This window comes from Parasteatoda tepidariorum, chromosome 5 (assembly GCF_982258835.1).
Source record: "Parasteatoda tepidariorum strain Cologne lab strain chromosome 5, Ptep-v5.0, whole genome shotgun sequence".
Classification (NCBI taxonomy): domain Eukaryota; kingdom Metazoa; phylum Arthropoda; class Arachnida; order Araneae; family Theridiidae; genus Parasteatoda; species Parasteatoda tepidariorum.
This window is the reverse complement of record NC_141759.1, coordinates 30,028,844-30,037,876: the sequence shown is the minus strand read 5'-3', so window position 1 is coordinate 30,037,876 and position 9,033 is coordinate 30,028,844. Positions and strand designations below refer to the sequence as shown.

The 9,033-nt window shown below is 27.5% G+C and overlaps 1 protein-coding gene and 1 long non-coding RNA gene across 2 annotated transcripts in view; one reads left to right on the top strand and one right to left on the bottom strand.

The window, feature by feature from the left end:
* Positions 1-481: 481 nt before the first annotated feature.
* Positions 482-3,355, bottom strand: LOC147808734 (uncharacterized). Its single transcript, XR_015433665.1, has 2 exons — positions 3,239-3,355; positions 482-1,003 (listed from the first exon to the last, which is right to left on the bottom strand). It is a non-coding gene; the product is annotated as an uncharacterized LOC147808734 (long non-coding RNA).
* Positions 3,356-4,491: 1,136 nt separating this feature from the next.
* The window catches only part of LOC107445236 (dipeptidyl peptidase 9), a 46,153-nt gene continuing 41,611 nt past the window's right edge, over positions 4,492-9,033 (top strand). The window contains exons 1-2 of the mRNA XM_087163595.1: positions 4,492-4,713; positions 7,537-7,617. The gene's annotated coding sequence lies outside the window, so the exon portion shown is untranslated. The remainder of the gene's footprint in view (positions 4,714-7,536; positions 7,618-9,033) is intronic.

Here is a 9,033-nt window from a genome sequence, read left to right as displayed (position 1 = left end):
CATGAACATAGTAAAAACAAACAAAACATTATAGGCAAATGTCTTAAATGAGACTTAAAAAAAAAAAAAAAAAGACGATGCAATTCTACACGTTTTCACAAAGAATATACAAGACCTTTAAGATGAAAGTTTCAGCAATATTCTGTTAGGAATTTTAATCATAATATAAATGTTATTCAGTCAAAAGAACTTTTCACGATTATAATTATTTTACAATATGATTTTAAACATGATAAAAATAAAAAAGCATAAATTCTTGTCTCAAATTTCAAATAAATAATTATGTTAAAATTTCCAAAATTAAAATAATAAACTCAATGTTGATAATGAAAATCCTCAAGAGTTTCAGTTATACTTCAAAATCAGCATTAAAAAAGAATTGCTTTCGATATCATACCGAAAGATTAAAAAAAAAAACAAATTTTAAATATTCAACCGTTACAGTAATTAAGAAAAAAGAAATCCATAATAAATATAACTATTTCACAGCATAATACTTTTATTTAAAAACAAAACACACTGTAATATAAATTTCATCCAATTGTAAATGCAATACATTACCTTCATTGTTCAAAATTAACGTCGACAACCTTGTGGTAAAACAAAAGTTAAAAATACTTAATTGTTATTAAATAAAATAATTTTCATTTCATAACTTTAAAATGTTTGATACAGTTTGAGTTCTAATTGTTAGTCTATATTTGCTTGAAAATATATTTCCAAGTGGTCGTTAAATGCTTTTATGAAAAATTCAGCAACAGTTTTTGTATGCACCACAAAAAAACAGGGATGAATTTCACAAGTTTCCCTCTTTCTCCAAACTTCAACATGACAGCATCTTTCTTCAACATGATGACTTAAATGGCAGATTTAAAGTGGTCCTTGCTGAATAATCACTGTTAAAATCATTCGCATTAAGAATTGAACTTAAAATTCCATCAGAGTGAGCCATTTCCATTTATAGTGTTTTGATAGTAGATTTCCTTGAAGATGGAAAGCTATACTGAAATTTAAAAAGAAAATACATCAGATTTTGCAAGGGAAAAAAAAATTTAAAACTATTAAACATTGAATACTTATTTGAAACTTTAATTATTTAATTTGAAAATGTTTTTCAGAAATTGTAATATCCTTTACAACGAAATTAAATGGTTTAATTCTGGTATCGATACCAGCGTAAAAAAAATTTCTTTAGTGTCACACAAAAAATAACACTGTGAGAAGATCAACAAAAAGAATTTAGCTCATAAGCACTCCCAAGCAAACTATCATATAGTATTCAAAAAAAAAAAAAATCAAAACCTTTCAACTTCTTTTATTAGAACAGAAAATAACTACTCGCTATGTGGCAAATCAACAAAAAGAGTGCCGTAATATATTAAATAAACAAATGCTTATTTTAAAAATTGTATAAGTACATAAATGTAAAAAGATACTATGAGAATTCAAAATCATCAATTTATGGTTGAAAAAAACATGTAGAAGGAGAATTCTTTAACAATTCACATATTTCCAAGTTGTAATATATATATTAATTATATTTTGCCCCTCCCCCCAAATATGTTTACATAACGTTCATTAAAAGTCACTATACATAATATTTATTTTTTATTGTTTAGTTAAATTTTTAATCTCAGATTATATCTAATAGAAATTTATTTAAAAACTTTACAAAACAATAATTATTTATTAGACTAATTATTATTGTAATAATTATTTAATAAATATTTATTAAACTAAAAGAAACATTACAGAATAGGACGAACTCGAAAGTTATAACTCCGGGCAAACATACACATATTTTTTTTAAAAAAAATTGCAAGTTTAAAATCTATTTGGCGATTGCAGTTGGCGGGACAGATCACGATACTGAAATATCCCCAAGAAATTTAAATAAAAATGTTTAATTCTTTTTTTTTACAATATTTTAGACATGAAATTTTAATACGGTAACAATATTGTTTGTATTGAATGTTAAACATTCTAGAATGTAATGGTTTAAACTGAGCTAAAAGTAGCAGATCATTAATTTTCTAATTGTTTTAACTTGGCTAATTTGTTTACAGACAACTATTTTTTATCTTTTTCATTGTTGCAGAAAAACTTTGTCAGGATCGAATTACTTAGCAAACATTGTTTTACAAGCATATTTTGAACCAATTACATTACTTATTATTTATATTTAAAAAAGTGGTGAAAAGTGTTAAATAAACAATTGCTAATGTTCTTCCATTGTATAATTTAAAATTTGATTAATGTAAAAGGAACATAAATGTAAAAAGATACTATGAGAATTCAAAATCATCAATTCATGGTTGATAAAATCATATAGAAGGAGAATTCTCTAGCAATCCACATAATTCAAAGTTGTAAATATATAAAATATAGTTCGCCCCTTCCCCCAAATATTTTGACATAGCATTCCTTAAAAGTCAGTATGCATACCCAACATTTGTCAAATATTTTTTTTTCTTATAGTTTAACTAAATTTTTACAGCATTAGATTATTTCTAACAGGAATTTATTTAAAAAATATAATTTAATCAAAGCTCTACATTCACCATAATAACCATTTTGAATAAACAATATTGTTTATTTTTTAATCATTTACAAATTAATATAAATAATGATGCCTCAAAAACATACAGATTAGCCTATATTCAAATAAAAATCAGTCTATATTTAAAGAAAAATGCTTAATTGATTGTTGTACAATATTTTAAGCATGAAATTTTAATATGCTAGCAATATTGTTTGTATTAAACTTTAAACATTCTACAATATAATGGTTTTAACTGCGCTAAAAGTAGCAGATTATACATGTATATATATATTTCTTATTTAACACGGCTAATTTATTTACAGACCATTACTTTTGTCTTTTTCATTTTTGCAGAAAAACAGTGCTTATTACTTACAGCTAGACAATACGTATCAACAAAGAAGTCAACAAGTACGAGTGAACAATAATGATCACAATATAAAATATTTACTGACCTTATTGAATACATGATCAATAAATTAATTCTTAGATGTTTTAATTTAGCGGTGAAGTTTATTAAGTAGGTACACTGAATGTTTCTACAACATCTACAATCTCAAACACATCGTGCTTTAAATTACTTTTCTAGCTGATTTTTAACTAAAGCAAAAACATTACTTACAATGCTTCTTAACGTTTCATGTAATTATCATTGAAATTTACAAAGTTTCCAAATAATTACTAAATTATAAATACCTTATGTAATTGAAAAGAAAGCTCCCATGCCAAGCTCGAGCAATGGCGTCGTAAACAAACTTTGAGAAGTAACAACAGTTGAAAAAGTTTTTCGAGTTCAATCGTTCGCAAACTACCGCGAATATTATTTTTCGTTTTCTTTGCATTGGCTAAAAATGATATTTAAGTAATATTTAATTTATCGTTTTCTTTCATAAATAAATGTTTATTTATTAATAATATGGGATAATCTTTCGCAAAAATGTGGCGCTGGACCAAAAGTAATGAAATAGGTGATAATTTTGAAAGTTCGAATGTTAGATCGAATACTATTTAAATTTATATAATATTAGCTCTAATATTAGAAGATAGGATTCAATAGTATTGCGTTTTCTAGCACGGCAGTATTATATTGCACCTTTCTAATATTAGATCATATCTTTTTGCTACCTGGGCATCACGAACCGACACTGCATCAATTCCACACGTCAGGAATGTCAAGAGGCTTCAAGTTTTCATGCAAAAAATGTATGCAAATTCAGAGGTGAGACTAAGAATATGGATGGTGTTTTCTACACTAGGGAACGCTGCAAGCTCGGGACTGCCTAAATTTCCGGGTTACTGTTTCAGTTGTATTTTAAAGCCATTTGGCATCATTGTGTTTTGAGATTCTTGCAAACAATGTATTTGATTACTTATTGCTTATGTTTACAATGCTAACAATACTTGTGTTTACAATACTAAAGGTGTTAACACTAACGTAAGATGGTGTACAGCTTACAACACGAGCAAACAGTAATAAACAAATGGTCAGAGGCCAAATCAAGACTGCCAAAAAAGCGAGTTATTCAAAATCTAGCAACCATGTCACCTTTTTTAATAATAAATAACAAAATAACTAAAACACATTTTCACTCCAAATTCCCCAGAATTACATAATAACATTAATATCTTATGAAAGACGGCAGATTTGAGCTCAGAAATTATCTAATTTATTTCTTTTATTGAAAACAAAATTATCCGTTTGAAAACATCGCCTATCAGAATAACATGTAGTAAGCAGCTGCAAACTTTTTAACCGGAACTAGAGTAGGTCCCGAGCTCGAGATTGTTATTGTTTACATTTCTATTGAAAACACCATCCATTAACTAATCAGTTTCGCTCTCACCTCTGCAAATTCGCATACGCGATTTTTTTCGCAAGCAGTGTGAATTGCCTCCCATTCTTAATTGCCTCCCACTCCATTTTCTTCACTAACAATTTTACCTCAAAATATATACTGAATGGCAACAAGGTGTCATTTCCAATAGCTGTTTTCATCTTTTATTTACTAATTTCAGCCGTCTGTAAGTTGATAATATATTTTTAAGAAGAGAAAAAAGAACCTTTTCTAATTGAATGTAAATCGCAGGCAACAGAAAATTAAATTCTCTAAGATGCCCTCTCTTCACTTAAGTGACAGTTTTCCAAACTATGGCTTTCATCCATAAAAAAAGTAATATTTGTAGGATTTTCAAATGTTAAATTTTTATAAGTTTTGTGCTTGATCTATTTTCTTTTAAAGCTTTAATATGGTCTCGGATTCTAAGAACTAATTTCTTTATAATTATTTGTTATAATCATGAATATCGTCACAATAACCGAATGTGTACTTTTTATATTTGTTGTAAGTACTTCGTTTTATGCAAACATTTTAATCATTGCATGTTGTGATTTCAAATAAATTTGAGATGAATTATACACGATCCCAATTGAATCTTTTAGATTTGTTGTTCAGGTGAAATTATTTTATAATTTGTTACTCATTATGCAACGTTATCAAGGGTATCGTGAGTTCATATGAATTACCAATTCCGATTTACTTCTCTTTTATTTTCTGATAGCATCATCTGATCTATTCTATTACAATTCACTGTAATATAATTTTTTTCTTTTTATAATTTAAAGTTTTCTTTGTCCATTTTTTGATGTTTTCATGAATGAAATTCTTTTGGAAGCCAGTGCTGTGCAATCAAGACAAATTAGTCAAATAATTTTTGCAGAAAGCATGATTTCTAGTGAAAATAATATATTTTTTGTTAAAATAAACCTCTTGTAAAATTTAAAAATCAAAATGGATGTAAAAGTAAGAAAATTTAACTTTGATTTTATGTTTAGAGATTACCACTCTTTGATGATAGATATAGTACACACACAACTGCACTCGGCTGACAAGTTTCTGTAGAAAGTCTGTGTGAGTCTTAGAAAAACCAATAAAACAGAATAAAGTAAAATAAAACAATTTAATTAACCAGGGGTCTGTTTAGAAGAAATTTGGGTTCGTTAACGGACCCTTCACAAAACATTTTAACTTAAAAACGGACCCTTCTCAAAATAATTTATCTTTTAATCGGACCCTTCACAAATTTGTTTATCTTCATTATTGTATTCTAAACCCTTCCCAGGAGAGTGGGGGAAAGAAAGACATATGTAAATGAACTAAGTTTTGTCTTCAGCAGACACTTCTTCCTTTATTCGTCTGAAATGAATATTCTGCTTTCAGCAGTCTAAGCTAAATACCAAATATTTGCATCTCTAATTTAGTAGCAGCAATTGCTGTTCATTTTTTAAAATAATTTTTTTTAAATTATTATTTTACAGTATTGAGCATAATCTTGTATATCTCTTTACAATCTAAAAGCTTATTGAAAAAGTTTTTTGCAATAACAGGACCCTATTTGCACAAATTTACAAAAGCAGGACCCTGGTTGAGAGAATTTACCTTAACATTCATTTTACATTCACAAATTATGAGTAATTTTTTCACAATTTTACAAAAACTGACCTTTCACAAAATGTCTGGACAGACCCCTGATAACTTTTCTTCTATTGCTATACTTTTTTTTTAATGATTATAATCATGATAGTAAAAAATAAGTGTGAGAAATTTTTTTTCGGTAAAAAATAAAATTTAGCATTTAAAATGAAAGATATTTATTTAAAAGATAGTGGAAATCTAAGAAAACATCAAATGCTATTTCAGGTTTATCCTTATATTACTGCTCTAGCCTAAGAGGTTGTCAAAAATTATTCCCGATGAATTCATATTCCCCTTAAAGACGCTAAAACAACACCTACATTTTTTTTATCCTCTTTTTCTATTCATTGTTCATTTACTTCTCCCCAACTGTAAAATGACTTGAATTTGCATTTTCTAAAATAATTTAATTAATTATAATTAATAATTTAATTGTAAATTTGTATTTATATTTGAAGTTTTTTATGGGAAAAAATTAATCATAACATTTTTTTAAGATTTACCTTCTGTTAAGACTTTCAAAATTTGTCTAATACTTTTGACATTTGGCTAATTTACTGACTAATAATTCTAGCTCTTAGCATGGTCCTTGGTTATGAATTGTAGGTAATGCATACTTTTGTTAAGAATTGCGTGGTGTTTCATTATTGCATCTATTATCATTCAGGGGTCTGTCCAGGCCAAATTTACTACCCTTTTAGCGGTACCTTCACAAATTCAACTTTAGAAAAAACGGTAGTTTCACAAAATACTTCTTCTTAAAATTTTATTTTTGTATCCCGTAGGAAACGATTTTTACCATATTTTTGTGCTGATTTTTTAAGATAATTTTTAATTTTCACAAATTATGTCTAAATTTTCACAAAATAGGTACCTCTCAGAAAAACCTAGACAGACCCCTGTCATTAGTTACACCGATTTATGATGTTTCATTAGTGAGAGTACCATGGTAGACTGATCCTAAGACAGGGTGCCCAGTAGATCACCTATGTCAAGCGTCATTGGCTGCGATCAGTAATAGGGTGGGTAACTACTTTAGTCAGTCTCTGAATAAGCTGAGGGTGTGAGGTATCAATCATCGTGAAACCCTTCTACTGTAAAGAGCTTGACTTCATACATAGTTTATAAGGCTACCGAGGTGAGGAAGCCATCTTTGCAGAGGATCAAAATTGTAATGTTTCCTGGAGTCATCCTCTAGTACGTTTTCCAGACCTTCGGCAATAGGCCATTGTGCAAATCTAATGCGATGTAAATAAAGTACTACTACTATTACTTGTTAATTTCGAATAAAGAAATGTTTTTCTTTTATAACTTAACATATTTTTTATATTTCAATTAAATGAACCATTTAGTTTTGTAAAAAATTTTTTAAACAATCTTATTTTCTGATTAATCATGTTTTTTTTTTTTTACTTTTTAAAACAAAAACAAGCATTGTTGGTTTTGTATTCTTAAAAAATTTTCTTTGGGTTATTACAAACAGTTAGAAAGTGTTCTGCAATATAATTTTGTTCTTTTCAGATTCTGTAGTTATTTCCAGTTTCTCAATGATATCATAAAATAGTGAAATATTTCTATTCCAAGTAGTAAAAAAGTCTTCAGGTAGTATAGCTTTTTGCATTCATGCCATTTTATGTATTTTTGTTTGTTGTGCTAGAACTATAAAACTAAATTTATTTGCTTTCTTTAAAATTAATTTTTACATTTAATTCCTACTTAATTTGTATATTTATGATCATGTTAAGTAAAGCAAAGTATGTCATTTGTTTGTATCTTTTTTTGTAGATTGAAAAAATTATTTGGAGAATTTTTAATATATTTAGAGTTCTTTTTTTATTTTTTTAAAGTAGAAGATATTAATTGTTAATGATGTTTCTTATTAGGATAAAATGGCTTCTGTAAATGCTGAAGCACAAAGTGGTCAAAACTGTGCTGCATATGTTAGTTAACTGGCCTTTGCAGAATTAGCTTGTATAATTGCTTATATAATTATCATTTTCATATTGTTACCTCATAAAAAATATAAGCATTAAAAGAGGTAATAGTAGTATTAGTATATGTGCAGAGATGTTAAACTTAAAGCCCATGGTTCAAAAGTTAACTTTGAATTTTATGACTTGACCCCCTTTTTTGATATTAATAGAAAATATGTAAAAGTCTTTTTTTTTTTTTTTAATGAAAAAAGATGATAAATTAATACGTTTTTTAAACTGGTTACTCTGCTCTTTTATTGTTTTAGCCCAAACCTGAGTGTTCAGGCTAAAACTTTCTTGGTCACGCTTGCTCATGTGTTCAGTTTTCGTCGAAAATGTAATTTTTTTACAAATTTTACTTATTGCTATGCATGCACTGAGTGAAAAAAAAGAAAGAAAAAAAGTGGACCACATTGAATAGCTTTTGATCTAATGATTGGATTTTCACTTTCTAGGACCCAATCTTAATGGCTGGACGGGTTGACCTCAAATATGCTGATTAATTTGTGCAGACAATATTTTAAGTTACAAAATCAGTGACAACAATGTACTTTTGCTGAATAAACATACCTTTTTTCGACACATTCTGATTTTTGATCCCTAAAATAAGTGGAACCGCAATCTCATAAATCTGGTCCCACTTTTGGTCAGGAGAGCGCTCCAAAGTTTGGACCCCTTAATGTTCATTTTACTTCTTGTGTATTTCTCCATATCTTGAACTATTTAAGTAAATTGAAAAATTTTTTGCACTCAATTATGAAATTTATTTATCCAAAGATAATTTCATACAAAAAAAAACTTTTAGTAAAGTTTTATTTTTTTATCATTTTATTTAAGAAAGGTTGAAAAAGTATTGAATTGTAAAGTTTACCAATATATCATCCTTTTTTGCATCATTTTAAAGAATAAAAATTTTACATGACAAAATATAAAATTGAAATCGGTTGAATAGTTCTGAGAAATCGAATTTTGAAAAAGTCATATCTTAAATTAAATTTCTCAGGTTCAGATTCGACCGATTTTGCTCAAATTTTGCCATGTAAAA